Here is a 13,507-nt window from a genome sequence, read left to right on the forward strand (position 1 = left end):
TATTATTTCATATTTCTAAGTGCATGGTTGGTTTTATTATTATATTAATTTTTCTGTCAGAAAAATGTTAAATTACTCATAATAATTATGTGCAGGTGTACCCAGAGGAGTCCTGGTTTATTACTGTTTTCTCAGTTATGATTCTTAATAATGTTACCTTCAAATTCAAAATAACAACTTGGACTATGAATTATAGGTCATTCTAATAAAAACAATTTATATCAATCTGTTATTTTAAATATTTGTTTCATATATAATGATGTTATGAAACAATAGTAAAGATAAAAGTATCTACACTTTATTTGAGAACTATGTACAATGTACTCTTTCAAATACTTTCCATATATGAAATAATTTAATACTCAAAGCAAACCTCTGAGAGGTTATTAACCTCAATATGTGAATAACTAAAGTGAGACATAAAGAATTAAGTAAATTGCCTTAAGATAAGAAGATAATAAATTGCATGTTTTCTGCTTTCATGATTTATTTTACAGTCTTTAGGTAGTTAATTTTATCTCCATCTAAGAGATTTTGATTCTTAATGGATTTGCTTTGATCATTTAACTTAATACTTAAAAATACATTTTTTTTCAGCGACACATTGGACTAAGAGGGTCCAAGTCCTCATTCCCTCATAGTGACATCAGATTAACAAACAGAAACTGGCTAAAATAATTCTTGTAAGAATTCTGGGAAAACAAAACAAAACAAAAAACTTCACCAACCAAAGGAATGCTTATTCAAAAAAAATGCCAAATTCAAAATAGTATCAAATTTCATGATGTTTTACTGGCCCTTGCCCCACCCATTTCTGAGCAACATGGTTTTGAGCTGGGGGAGGTGGCATTCCAGTTGCTAGTTCCCTCCCTTGAGCCAAAGAGAGCAAAACAGGCATGTCCTGCAATGTTCTCACCTGTCTGGGGGCTCCCTGAAGGACTGGTCTCTATATTCACTAACTTGGATCTCAGGTTGGGATCCAAGGTTTGGAAAAGCAGCAGGGAGACTAATTCCCACAGATACTTGGAGCAAGACTTTACAGGTAGAGACATACAACAGACCACCTAAGACTCCACGGAGAAGCTAGGATAAGATTCCTCTGGAAATTAAGACACTGAAAATCAGCTATATATAAGGAGGCATTTTAAAAAGTCACACTCAGACCTAGGCAAGATGCATGCTCAGAAAACAACTGGAGAAGAACTTAAGCCTTCATGCTGGGTTAATTCCAAGGTACAGAACATATCTGGCCTATTAGAAAAGAACTGCTCCAGCACAGAGCTGGTCTGCAAGACTGGGAAAGTTGGCTGTTTCTTCAACCTCTCTTCCCCACCAAAATCACAAGGCATGTAAAGAAACAGAACAACATGGCCAATTCAAAGAAAGAAAATAAAGTGACAGAAATCATCTCTAAAACTACATGTATTACCTACTAGACAAAGGCATTAAAACAACTCTCTTCAATATGCTCAAAGAGCTTAACAAGAAATATGGACTTTGAACTATAGGAAATCAGGGAAAAATATTAACAAAATGAGATTATCAACAAAAAGATAGAAATGATAAGAATTAACCAAACAGAAATTCTGGAACTAAAAAATACAATATCTGAATTGAAAAATTCAGTGAAAGGTGTGAACAGCATATTTGAGCAAGCAGAAGAAATAATCAGCAAACCTGAAAATAGGATCTTTGAAATTATCAAGTCTGTGGAGAAAAGAGAAAAAAGTGAAAACCCTAAGGGACCTATGGGACAGTATTCAACAGACAAAAATATACATTACCGAGTCTCAGAAGGAGAATACAGAGAGAAATACAGTGCTTATTTTAAGAAGTAACAGCAAGAAATTTTCAAATTTGAGGAAAAACAAGAAATGCAAACCCAAAAAACTCAATATATTTCCAGTATAAAAAACCCAAAGAGAGTCACACAGAGACACGCTCTAATCAAACTGTTGAAAGTTAAAAGAAAATATAGAATTTTTAAAGAAGCAAGATAAAAATGAGTCATCTTGTACAAGGAATCCTCGATAAGATTATAAGCCTATTACTTAGATGAATATTGTATAATTTTACTTATATGAGGTACACAAAATAATCAATTCATACAGACAGAAAACAGAACAGAGGTTACAGAATCTCAGAAGGCAGGGTAATGGAGAATTAGAATTGAAAGTGTCCAGAGTTTTAGTGTGGAATGACAAAAAAGTTCTGGAGATGGATGGCGGTGATGCTTACACAACAACGTGAATGTAATTAATGCCACTGAATTGTGCACAGAAAATGGTCCAAATGGTACATTTAATGTTCTGTATATTGCAACATAATTTTTAAAAACAAAAAATGTGTTTAGTTTTTTATCAAATTGTTTCATCCTTCGTGGTTTATGTGCTGACATGTGCTAATGTGACTTTCTGTTGATACAGATCATTTTCTTTTCTTTTAAATTTTATAGATTTTAAAAGTATTCTTACTGTTGTAAGCTTTTACAACCCACCTTATTTTGTTGTTATTGTTGTTTTCAGTTTTGTTTTGTTTTGTTTTAGACTTTCAGCAGCCTGAAGCCTGAAGTTTTTAGTTTCTGTCTCCTGTGATAAGTGGAAAAGAGGAATGAGGGCTTTACTGGCCCAACCAGAAAGAGAAACTAAGAACCCATGACTGTATTCTCTCCCTTGGACACCAAAGGATGATTTTAAACAAAAAAAACTTTTAAAAGTATACTTTTGTTATTTGTTTTCAAATATATTTGTCCATATTAATAAATATCTGCCTTTTTTATTTACTTTTGTTTTGGTAATACCTAGAATTAACTCATCTCTCACACCCATGTGGTAGCTATAAAACTGTGCTACTTACATATCCTGCCGAGGGGATCTCATGGTCCTAGTTGCTGCTCATTCAAATCCCCAACCACATTTCTGCTGCAGCTGTGCTTTCTATGGGTTGTTCCCAGCCAGTGACTGAGTATGATAGGGCTACTAGTTGAGGATCTTACTGTGAGAAGTGAGACTCCTCTAAAGAGGAGTGTTAGCTCAAGAATTCCCCATCAGGTTGACAAAGACTCTTACAGAACTGAGCTGCAGTCAGACTCTTCCTGTTTGATCACTCTTCCTCCCATCTCTCCTTCAAAGGGGTCAGACCTTCATGCAATCTGAAGTCTCTCCTCACCTTCAGCTCTCTCCATTTTATCTTTTATAGATATTTCCCCTAAAGAATCTCTTGCATCTCATCTAATGTAGGCATCTGCTGCTTAAGGGATCCAAACTAAAACAACCTGTCTGTATCAGTAGGTATCACATTTCCCCTTAAAAATTGATATATTGTTTGTCCATTCAGAGACAGGTAAACATTTATGTATAGTTTATCTTTTTTTTTACATAAAGGACTATTTTATACCTTGTGCTTTTTATTTAACACATACAGAACTTTACTTCATTTTAATACATAAAGGTTTTTTCATTTATTTTTTAAGTTAGTATTTTATCATCTTAAGAACTCATAAAATAAAGATAAAGAACATAGCAGAATTAAATTATGTTCTTGATTATATTAACAATAAAGCTTCAGAAAGAAAACTAAGAAATTGTAAGTATACTAGTTATAGATAAAAATGAGAAAATGACATTGTTATACAGATAAATAATTAATATTTCAATATTTACATTCTGTTATTTCAATCATGAAAACATTGTGAAACACTATTAACCAATTCATTCCTCCCAGATATTTATATTATATCACAGTTTTTCCTATTCTTAGAGTCCTAACTTCTTAGTTTTCTAATGACCATTTTCAGATTCATTTAAAATCATATATGGGTGGCTTATTTTTTAAGCATTTTATTTTTGAAAATATAACATTTTTAATAGTCTTATAAATATGTAACTATTTGATCAGCTGCATAATCACTGAGACACTGGCTTTTCCCCTCAAAATGCTATAGTGGCTCACTTTTCTTCTTTCCCCTTGATGTGGCATTGTCTGAGATTCATGAAATCCATTAAACCTCTCCTGGAATTTCAATTCAGGTTTAGAAAAAAGAACAATCTGATTGTCCCAATTTTTTTTGTTGTTGTGTTAGAGTATTAGACATCTGTCAACTCATCTGATAACAGGTTACCCTTGGTAACATGACGGCTCATGCCTGGTACAAAAGTTAATCATCTAACAATGATCCCTTCAGTAGGTGACCTAGTTAGAAAGTTCCCTTAGAAGAGCTTCTGGGTATGTAGACAACAGCATTGAAATTGAACAAAAAGCAGACTCATGGGAATCTCTAAAGGAAGTCTGTCCCTCTGATACTTATCACAGATTTGTCACAGTCATTTGACAATAGACAGTTTAAAATAATTTTTCAAATATCCTGAGTATAACTCTAATTGCATAGAAAAGAAGCAAATCTGAAAGAAATAGCAGTGACCTGTTCTCTGAGCTTGATTGTTTGCCTAGGCTATTACCTGAAATGGAAAACTAGAGAGGACGTGATCAATAGCAAAGCACTACCCCTGGCAAGTCTTAATGGTCTTGTTATCACTGGACCGTGCCTGGATTACTTAAGAATATAAGACTTTGAACGGAGAGAATTTCTTTCTTTTGCAAACACAGAGCTGAAATCCTCACAGACATAACAGGGAGAATAATTCCACAAATAAAATCAAAATTTCTTACCTATTGCTACTTTTAAAAATTACAGTTTTACCTCACATATCAAAAAATAACAACAATAATCAAGACAGTGAATTCATTATGTCTATGTTCTTTCATAAAATAACATATAGTTTTTTTATGAGTGGGTGTATGGGAGAAAGTTAGAAAATATTAACTTGATAATGGTCAGATATCCAACAATATAAATTTATTTGAAAGCTGTGATGAATAATTTTAATAACTTAAGGTTAAAACAAATAAAGCAATTTGATAATTCTTTAAAAGTTATTCCCCACAATTGATAGAATTTAAAATGAAGTTTTATTTTATATAATTCAAATAATAAATAATAAAATTTGATTTTAAGGCAACTATTTTTCATACAACAGAGAAGAATGAGTATGAAGAGTTAGCATTTTAAAAGAAGTAAAAATATTTACAATATTATTTATAAATAATGCCAATATTTGAAGAAAACAATAAGATCATCTTTTTTCCTGGTGACAGCTTCTTAAAACATTTTCATATTCCGAGTTTTCAACTGGATCTGCTTCTGAGATTCATGTTTGCCATTGGTATTTCCATTCCTTACAAAGAAAAATCCTTTAATCTTATATCTGCACTATATTGATTGTCAATGTAAATGACATTGTCAAAGCAGCATGTATTGATTGCTCACAGGATGTACGTCATTATATTAATCATAAAAATTACCACCTCTATCAATGGTGGCTATCGCCTTATGTAAGAAAAGAAAGTACAATGTCTACATCTCCTTTCCAATGTCACCAGGCCTCCCCTTTTTGGTCAATTAAAAGGACATCCCCTAGTCATCCTCTATCAAATACCTCATTTCTTTCCTTTACAGAACCTTCATGGTTTATTAAGTGTTTTATTTAATTGCTAGTTTTCTTGCTAGTGATAAGAGATTGTTTTACTTTTGTATAGTTCTTGATAGTATAATTTCTAACCTAAGTCATAAGATCATAGAATTCTAGAAAGAAACTATATTAAATAAACAAGATGCATTTTATGAATTGAAAAATAGCCACTTTGAGAATCTATTATATCAACGATAAAGTGAGATCGAAGATTTTGAAATATTGCACATTATAGAGCATGGTCTATAGAATATAGCGTTTGCTAGAATGGCTTATGTAGCAGATGAAAAATGACACAAATCCTTTGCTACTATTCCCACTGAGAAGTGAAGTCTAATTCATTGCCACTTGAATCTGGGCTGGTTTTAGTGACTTGCTTGACTTATAGAATGCAGTGGAAGTGATTTTGGAGGACTTCCGAGGCAAGGTCATTAAAAGCTGCAACTTTCCCTTTGATGTCTTACAGCATCATCATTGACTGTCTGTAGTTGACATTTAATAAGTCTGACTATTGCAGAGGCTATCTTGAACAGTTTCAGCCTTTCCCTCTAAGGCACAAGACAAATGAATGATTGCATCCTGGACCCTCCAGATCAGCCATTTTTTGAGCTCAGTGCCACCATGTGACCTCCACTGATCTCAAGCAGAAGAGAAGAATTACCAGGCCAGACATGTACAAATTCCTGACTGACAAACTCATGAGATAAAATAAAATTAATATTATTTTAGCGAATACGTTTCAGGGTATCATGTTACACATTTAGAAAGAACAAGAACAGGATTTGGTACCTGAAAGTCGGAAGCTGATCTAACAAAAGTTAAAATATGTGGCAATGCCTTTGGACCAGCTGGTAGGTGAAGGCGAGAAGGAACTCTAAGAGCTTGTTGGTGAAGAGTGGAAATACAGATGGGATATTGTCATTGAAGGCTTAAGAGAAGGTGATGCTTGTTAAATAGTGGCAGAAGTTCTGGCAGCACTGTCACATGCAGTAATAGAGAAAATATAAAATTTGCCTGATGAAATGATGGATTTGCTAAGAAAACTTTCAGAAAGAATATTGAAAACGTGCATGCATGGACGTTTCTTAAAACGTTTTTAAAACATAGTTAAATATGAATGGAAGACATTAGATTTGTATAGTTAATGTTTTCAAAACAAAATTAGAGAATATATAAGGTAGGACTCACTGAGTGTTAAAAATAATGTTGTTTTCCACTTCCAGTGTCTCCAGATGGCACGAACCTCTACAAGTAGAAAGTGGCTCCAAGTCTTTGCTGTTGTGAATAGTGCTGCAATAAACATACATGTGCAGTTGTCTTTATAGTAGAATGATTTATAATCCTTTGGGTATACAGCCAGTAATGGGATTGCTGGGTCAAATGGCATTTCTAGTTCTAGATCCTTGAGGAATCGATAGGTACAGCAAACCACCATGGCACATGTATACCTGTGTAATAAATCTGCACGTTCTGCACATGTATCCCAGAACTTAAGTATAATAAAAAAAAAACAACCATTTTTTAAAAAGGGCAAGAATATTAGAAAAAAGAAAAAGAAAGAAAATAGCCTCCGTGTAAAGATGAACTTGAGTGTGGTTCTAATATTTTCATGCTTTTTGTTAAGATTTTAGAAAGATTTAATGGTGTGCCTCATATACCAACTCAGCCACACTGACAGGCTTCCAAAAATCATAATATGTGGTACCTGCCTTGGCAATATTCAGCTCAAATGGAATAGGTACCAGTCTCAACAAAGATTCACAGCCTTGGCTTCTGTCTAATGGACAGAACCCTAATAAATTTTTAGGAAGGCCACAAAGTTTTTAAGCACCATGGACTGAAGACAAAAGGGGAAGAAGAGAAAGAGGCAGTTCAAAGTGAAAAAAAATATATCTTCAATGCACGCTAACTTTCCTCACGGAAAAGCAGATTGACAAAATTCCCTAGCTGCAAAACATGAACCACTTCTAATAGAAAAGGAGACACAGAAGAGTATATATCAAGGTAATTCACATCTGCATCTATACAGATAAAAGTCTCAACCAACTTCCACTTCTGATGATTTATATTTCAAACTCGTGTTTTAAAATATGGACTTGGGTATTTGGGGAATTCTCAGAGTTAATAATGCATGTTATACAACTATATTAAACAATTGCATTACCCTTTACTGATATATAAATTAGTAAACTAGAGTCTGCAAAATTTTCTGCAATTCACCTTGGGGTGAATTGGCTAGACATGCAACATTGACACTGGATGCTTTCTCCAGTGACCCCAGTACTGCAATTTGGTGGCTCTTTCCAAGTGTCTGTGGGGCTGTGGGCATTGCAGTGATTCTGTAATAAAGGATAGTAGGAAATTTCAAGGCCTTATATTGTGAGCTAGTTCAAATAGTAGTACTGACATAAAATATATAATTAAATAATATTAAATAATATTTGAATGCTTTAAAAATTAGATAATATTTTTCTAAAGTAATCCAAATGTATAACTTTCTAAAAAGCTGTTAATAATAAAAAATTGTTTTTTTAGTTCACTGTAGAACTTAAGATGTCTTTTAGTACGTGATGAACTCAGAATTCTGGATTGAAACTATTATGTCATTTGTGCTTTCTCTAGAGAGAAATCACTGTTGCTTCACCACTTTAAATCTCTGTAGAATAATGACACCTTTGGCATGGTGGTTTTTTAACTTACTTTATTTGTCTATAAAAACACAATTTTACTACCTTCTCCATGTCATTCTGATCTTAATGAACTAAAATACAAAGGAATATAAATTTGTTTTTGTTTTAAAAACACCACTTATAAACATATTCTCTAATAATAACATATATCTAGGAAGAATACTCATAAGCAGGAAGTGACTCATATCTCAAATATTACAGGATTTTAAACCCAATTTGGCTAATTATTTAAAGCTTCCTTTATTTTCTTCTTCATAAAATGAGAACATGCACATGAAACAGTTATTAAGGGGTGAAGATTGTATTTATATAAATTGAATTATCAGCTCTTAAAACAGAAATGCTCTCACTTATGAGTACTTTCATTGGGTGATGATTGAGAACCCAGTATGTGCCAGGCACTGTATTAAGTCTTAGATTCCACTTGCAATAAAAAACAAAACAAAACAAAAAAACCCACTTACTTGCCTTCATGGAAGTAACTCTCCAGTGGGTGGGAAAGACAGATAATGGGTAAGAAAACTAGCAACTAAATGAAACACTTGTAAAGCGTGGACAGTACTGTGAAGGAAATAAATAAAGTCTTTGCTACAGAATCATTACGGGATGTCCTTTAGAGTGACCAAAAAGAGGAAGGAGGCCTGGTGACATTTAAAAGGATACCTAGGAGGGTAAGGAAAATGGTCAGCAAGAGACAGAGAGAGAGAGAGAGCGAGAGAGAGAGAGAAAGAGAGAGAACCAGACAGACCTAGGGAATACGAGGGAATAGGTATTTCAGCAAGGGGACAATAATTGAGAGGGTCTGAGTTCAAGAGAGAAGGCCAGTATGATCTGGCAGAAGAAGTCAAGGGGGGAAAATATGATTTTTGCTGCATAGATAATTTTTTTCCATGACAAAAATATTGGATCGTGGAGGGAAAACATCGAGCACTGGATAGAAAACATTATTATAATCTAGTTGATTGTTTTGGGTAACTCGTAAAAGGGTTACAGCAACAGAAAGGAAGAAAAATGAAGATACTTAAGATACATCTTGGTGGTAAAACCAATATGAATTTTTCATAGCTCAGATGTTGGGGTTGAGGAAGAATGAGAATGCAAGATGATTTTAGGTTTCTGGCTTGGAATTGAATTGAAGGTATGTCAATTTGTGAGAAGAAGAAGATTGGTAGAGTAAAAAACATATCAAGAAGACAATTGTTATGGACTGAATTGTATTTATGCCCAAATTGATATGTTGAAGCCTTAATTACAAGTATCTTAGGATATGACTGTATTTAGAGCTATGGCCCTTAAATTGGTAACTAAATTAATATGAGATCTTTAGGGTGGGCCCCAATCCACTCTGACTGGACTCCTTAAAAGAAGAGGAGATAAGACGTGGAGACATCAGGGGTGTGTGCACACAGACAGATGACCATATGAAGAGGCAGCCAGAGGGAAGCCATCCTCAGACCAAGAAGAGAGGCCCCGGAGAAAATCAACCACACCAGCATCTTGAACATAGACTTGCAGTCTCCAGAACTGGGGGAAAATATATTTTTGTTACACAATCTGTAGTATTTTGTGATGGCAGCCCTAGAAAACTAATATAACAATCAGTAGTTTGGTTTGGAAATGTTACTTTCAAGAGCTTACAGGACCTAGGTGTGTAGATGTTGAGTAGGCCGTTGGATTTGCAACACAGGGAAGGAGCATCACTGGACTGATCAGTAATTTTTGGAATTTTCAGTTTGTAGATGATATTTAAAACAATTGACATGGATACATTATGAATAGAGAGACTGTACAGAGAAATAGTAAGAAAGCCCAGTAACAAGCTTCTAAAATTGTCAATTTTAATGAATTCATGCATTACATTGGCATAAATTGGGGGAAAATATGTAATCCAAAATTGAGTTTAAAACTGAATATAATATTCTTTAAATTTTTTTAAAAATTACGGTTCCTTTCCTCAGACTAAGGTTCCACATTATACATATTTCTTATTTTTTGCAAACTGAAAATCTTCAATTTATAATTTACGATGTTTTCTTCCTTTGAAATCTTCATTTTAAATATATCTTCCACATAAAATCCTGTTTTCTAAAATACGCTTTTGTAATCTTAACAGAGAAAATGTCACTCTTACTTAATTAAATATGTTCTCTTGAGTCAATGAATTCAAGGGGATTATATAAATATTTCATTTAAAATAAATTCCCAAAGATGCACTTGTATGATTCAGTAAAAATTATATTCAATTTTTATTTTGAGGTAACCTGGAAGATATATATGCATATTCATGAATAACAAATTACTCAACTATTCCTATATTAAACATTGTGAATAATAAGAAAATATTTACTACATTTTTTCTGATCTCAAGTAGTGCACTGCAGTTTGTCAAACAGTACTAAAATTCTTAAAGAGAAAAAAATCACTTATAAAACTAATATCATAAGTAACAGTTTTGTAGACTGCTACTCTGAGTCATAGCAGGAAGAGGTTGTTCAGTTTTTCACCAAATTTCTAACAACATTTTGGGAAGCAGGTTCACTGTATTCTGGTTACCACTTCAGTCCATTGCATCTTGGGCTGCAATCTCTACTACTCTTACTAGTATGATGAGGTTGAACATCTACACAATGCTTACAGAAAGCTAAGCAACTTTATTACTCACAGATACGCAGCAAGGGAAAATAGAAGCTTAAGAATTATGGCAAGCTGGTCACCCAAGGCTCAGGCAAAATGCCCATGGAGAATGGATGGATTCTCATCTCTGCGTGCCCTATTTCACTGTAGCTGATGCACCTCGGAAAGCAGCCTGCCTTGGATTTTACACCTCAGGGTGACGTGAAATGTTGGGCTAAAGCGTTGTAGGACGTCTTGTTATAGGAAGGACTGGAACAGATCCTGGCCTATTTTGGTCAGTTCCAGCTTATCACAGGATGTGGCGTTTCCAGCACATTCTGCAACTATTGTGGAAAACTACAAGTGGGAAAGGGGAAATAACTGGGTCAGTCCAAGAGCTGAAGAATTGTTCTGGACATTTATGTGAGAAAATATGGTAATTAATATTTACTTAATCCCTACTATATTCTAAGCATTAGCTTTGAGCACTTTCATACCGATTTCATACTCTGAGAACTTGTTCTTATTGAGCCCATTTTCTAGTGTACTGGAACAAAAAAGGCTTAAATAAATTACTGATGTTTTTTAGCTACATGTTTGAACAAACCTCTGTCTCTAAGGTCCAAGCTCTTATCACGGTACCCTTTGAATTTGGGCAACTTTGCAAGGACCCGTAAAAGCACAAACTTTTTAGCAGGTAATTAGCTGAGGAAAAAGTCAAACATCCAAACACACACAGACCCACACACTGGCTTCACACACATGCTCATATTGACTTTGAAACATGATTTTATCTGCATTATATTAATATAATGCTAGAGTCACAAAAAAACTTTTATCTATGAATGGCCCATATATATAGTCTGTGAAAATACAAAATTCCTCAAGTTAAGCAATGCAATTTTTGGTAACCTTAAGGAAACTGCCTTCCCAGATTGCTTTTCAGACATCTCATTGTCCTAAGATTTGTAATAGAAGCAGAGGCTGTAAAAGTCTATTTACCTGGAAAAGCAAAATATTTCAATCTTGGAATGCACACAACTCAGACTTCAACTTCAACCTAAGTCATCTCAATGGGAAATGGCAGGCAAGACAATGGTAATATTCTCAATTGTTGCCACACTGTGTCTGTTTCTCATTCTCACTGAACTCATTTATCTCATTGTACTGGAATGGGTTTGTGGTTACTATAATGCATGCATGGGTTATTAACGTAGTTTTCGCTGCTAACGTTTAGTGAGTTTTAACATAGTAAATAATAAAGAACAAGAAAATAAGCACACTGTATTCATTCATATTCACAGACTGAAAAGTAACAGGGTTCTACTATTGAGGATTGGATAAAGTTCAATGACTGTAATAAAGAGAGATACATCTCCCCACTGTTTCTTTCTATACTGCTGCAGAAACAAAATGTACCTTGCTGAATGGCAATTGCTTTGATATCAGTGCTTTCCTACTGCGGAGTTTAAAGACCTAAACCGTTATATTAAACAAAATTGCAGGTAATCTTTTCAAACATTCCATTTGAAGGTACTAGGAATAATTGATTTACATTCAAGAATATGTAAGAGTGCAAATTTTATACCAAAGATGCACTTTTACATGTATAGCACAAATCCCCAAAGGACATACTAATGTTTTTCATACTTTTGCTAGTAATTATTTAGGATACATATCAATACCAATTATTAATTATCCAAAGATCATCCTGCCAACCACACAATTGTCACAAAATACACTCTAGCCAATTTATTCCTTCCAGAAATACATGACTTAATATAGATACTAATATCAATGAACATATAAAGGCAATTTAAACAGTAAAATTAAACATTAAATTAATACGCAGAGAGCTTAGTGGAAATAGCTGGTGGGCATTTAAAGGACCATTTCTCCTTCTGTTAGTGTAATAGCATTGTTACTGAGTACAGAAAGAGGATCTTAAATTGACCTCTAGTTTTTATTTGTATTTATAAAATAAAAGCTTAAATCTATCACACTGCTAAATAACTGCTTTTCAAAACCGGACACAGCACTTTACATTTTATTCATTTCACACCACCTGAATATGATAATACCTCTCATTATTTGAGGTTAAGAGAGCTTGAACATTCCCAAGAGGTTGTAATTCAAATGTAGGAGCCTGACTTTAAGTGATATTTACATATAGTACTTATTTGAATGCAACGAAGTTTTTTTTTAAATTAGGTACATACAAAGCAATATTGTTTCCTATTGTTTATTTCATGTTTATTTATAGTATTTAGAGTTTTTACAATACACTTAGTAGGCTTTGCTCATGAGAGTGGCTCCTTGAGTACTATAGAAAAGAACTTAGTTGTAGAATATGAAGGATAAGACAATACAACTACTTACTATTTAAATCATCAAAATACATAAGAGGTATTGAGTTATATTTTAGGTTGATATAACTGCATTTTATTTTTTGCTTTGTTTTTTTCCTGCCTACAGATTTAAATTACTTCTATTGCTTCATACCAATGATGTTTCCTCAAAAACAAAATATGAACATCAAAACTGAAAGGTATTTTTAAAATTTAATAGAAAAGTCTGTATCTAGCAAAATGGCAAATAAGATATCCTATGAGATTATAGAAATTCAGTTGTTTTCTATAAACAACACAACTAAAATATCTCACATAATAAGTATCT

This window comes from Pongo pygmaeus, chromosome 3, assembly GCF_028885625.2.
Source record: "Pongo pygmaeus isolate AG05252 chromosome 3, NHGRI_mPonPyg2-v2.0_pri, whole genome shotgun sequence".
Lineage (NCBI taxonomy): Eukaryota > Metazoa > Chordata > Mammalia > Primates > Hominidae > Pongo > Pongo pygmaeus.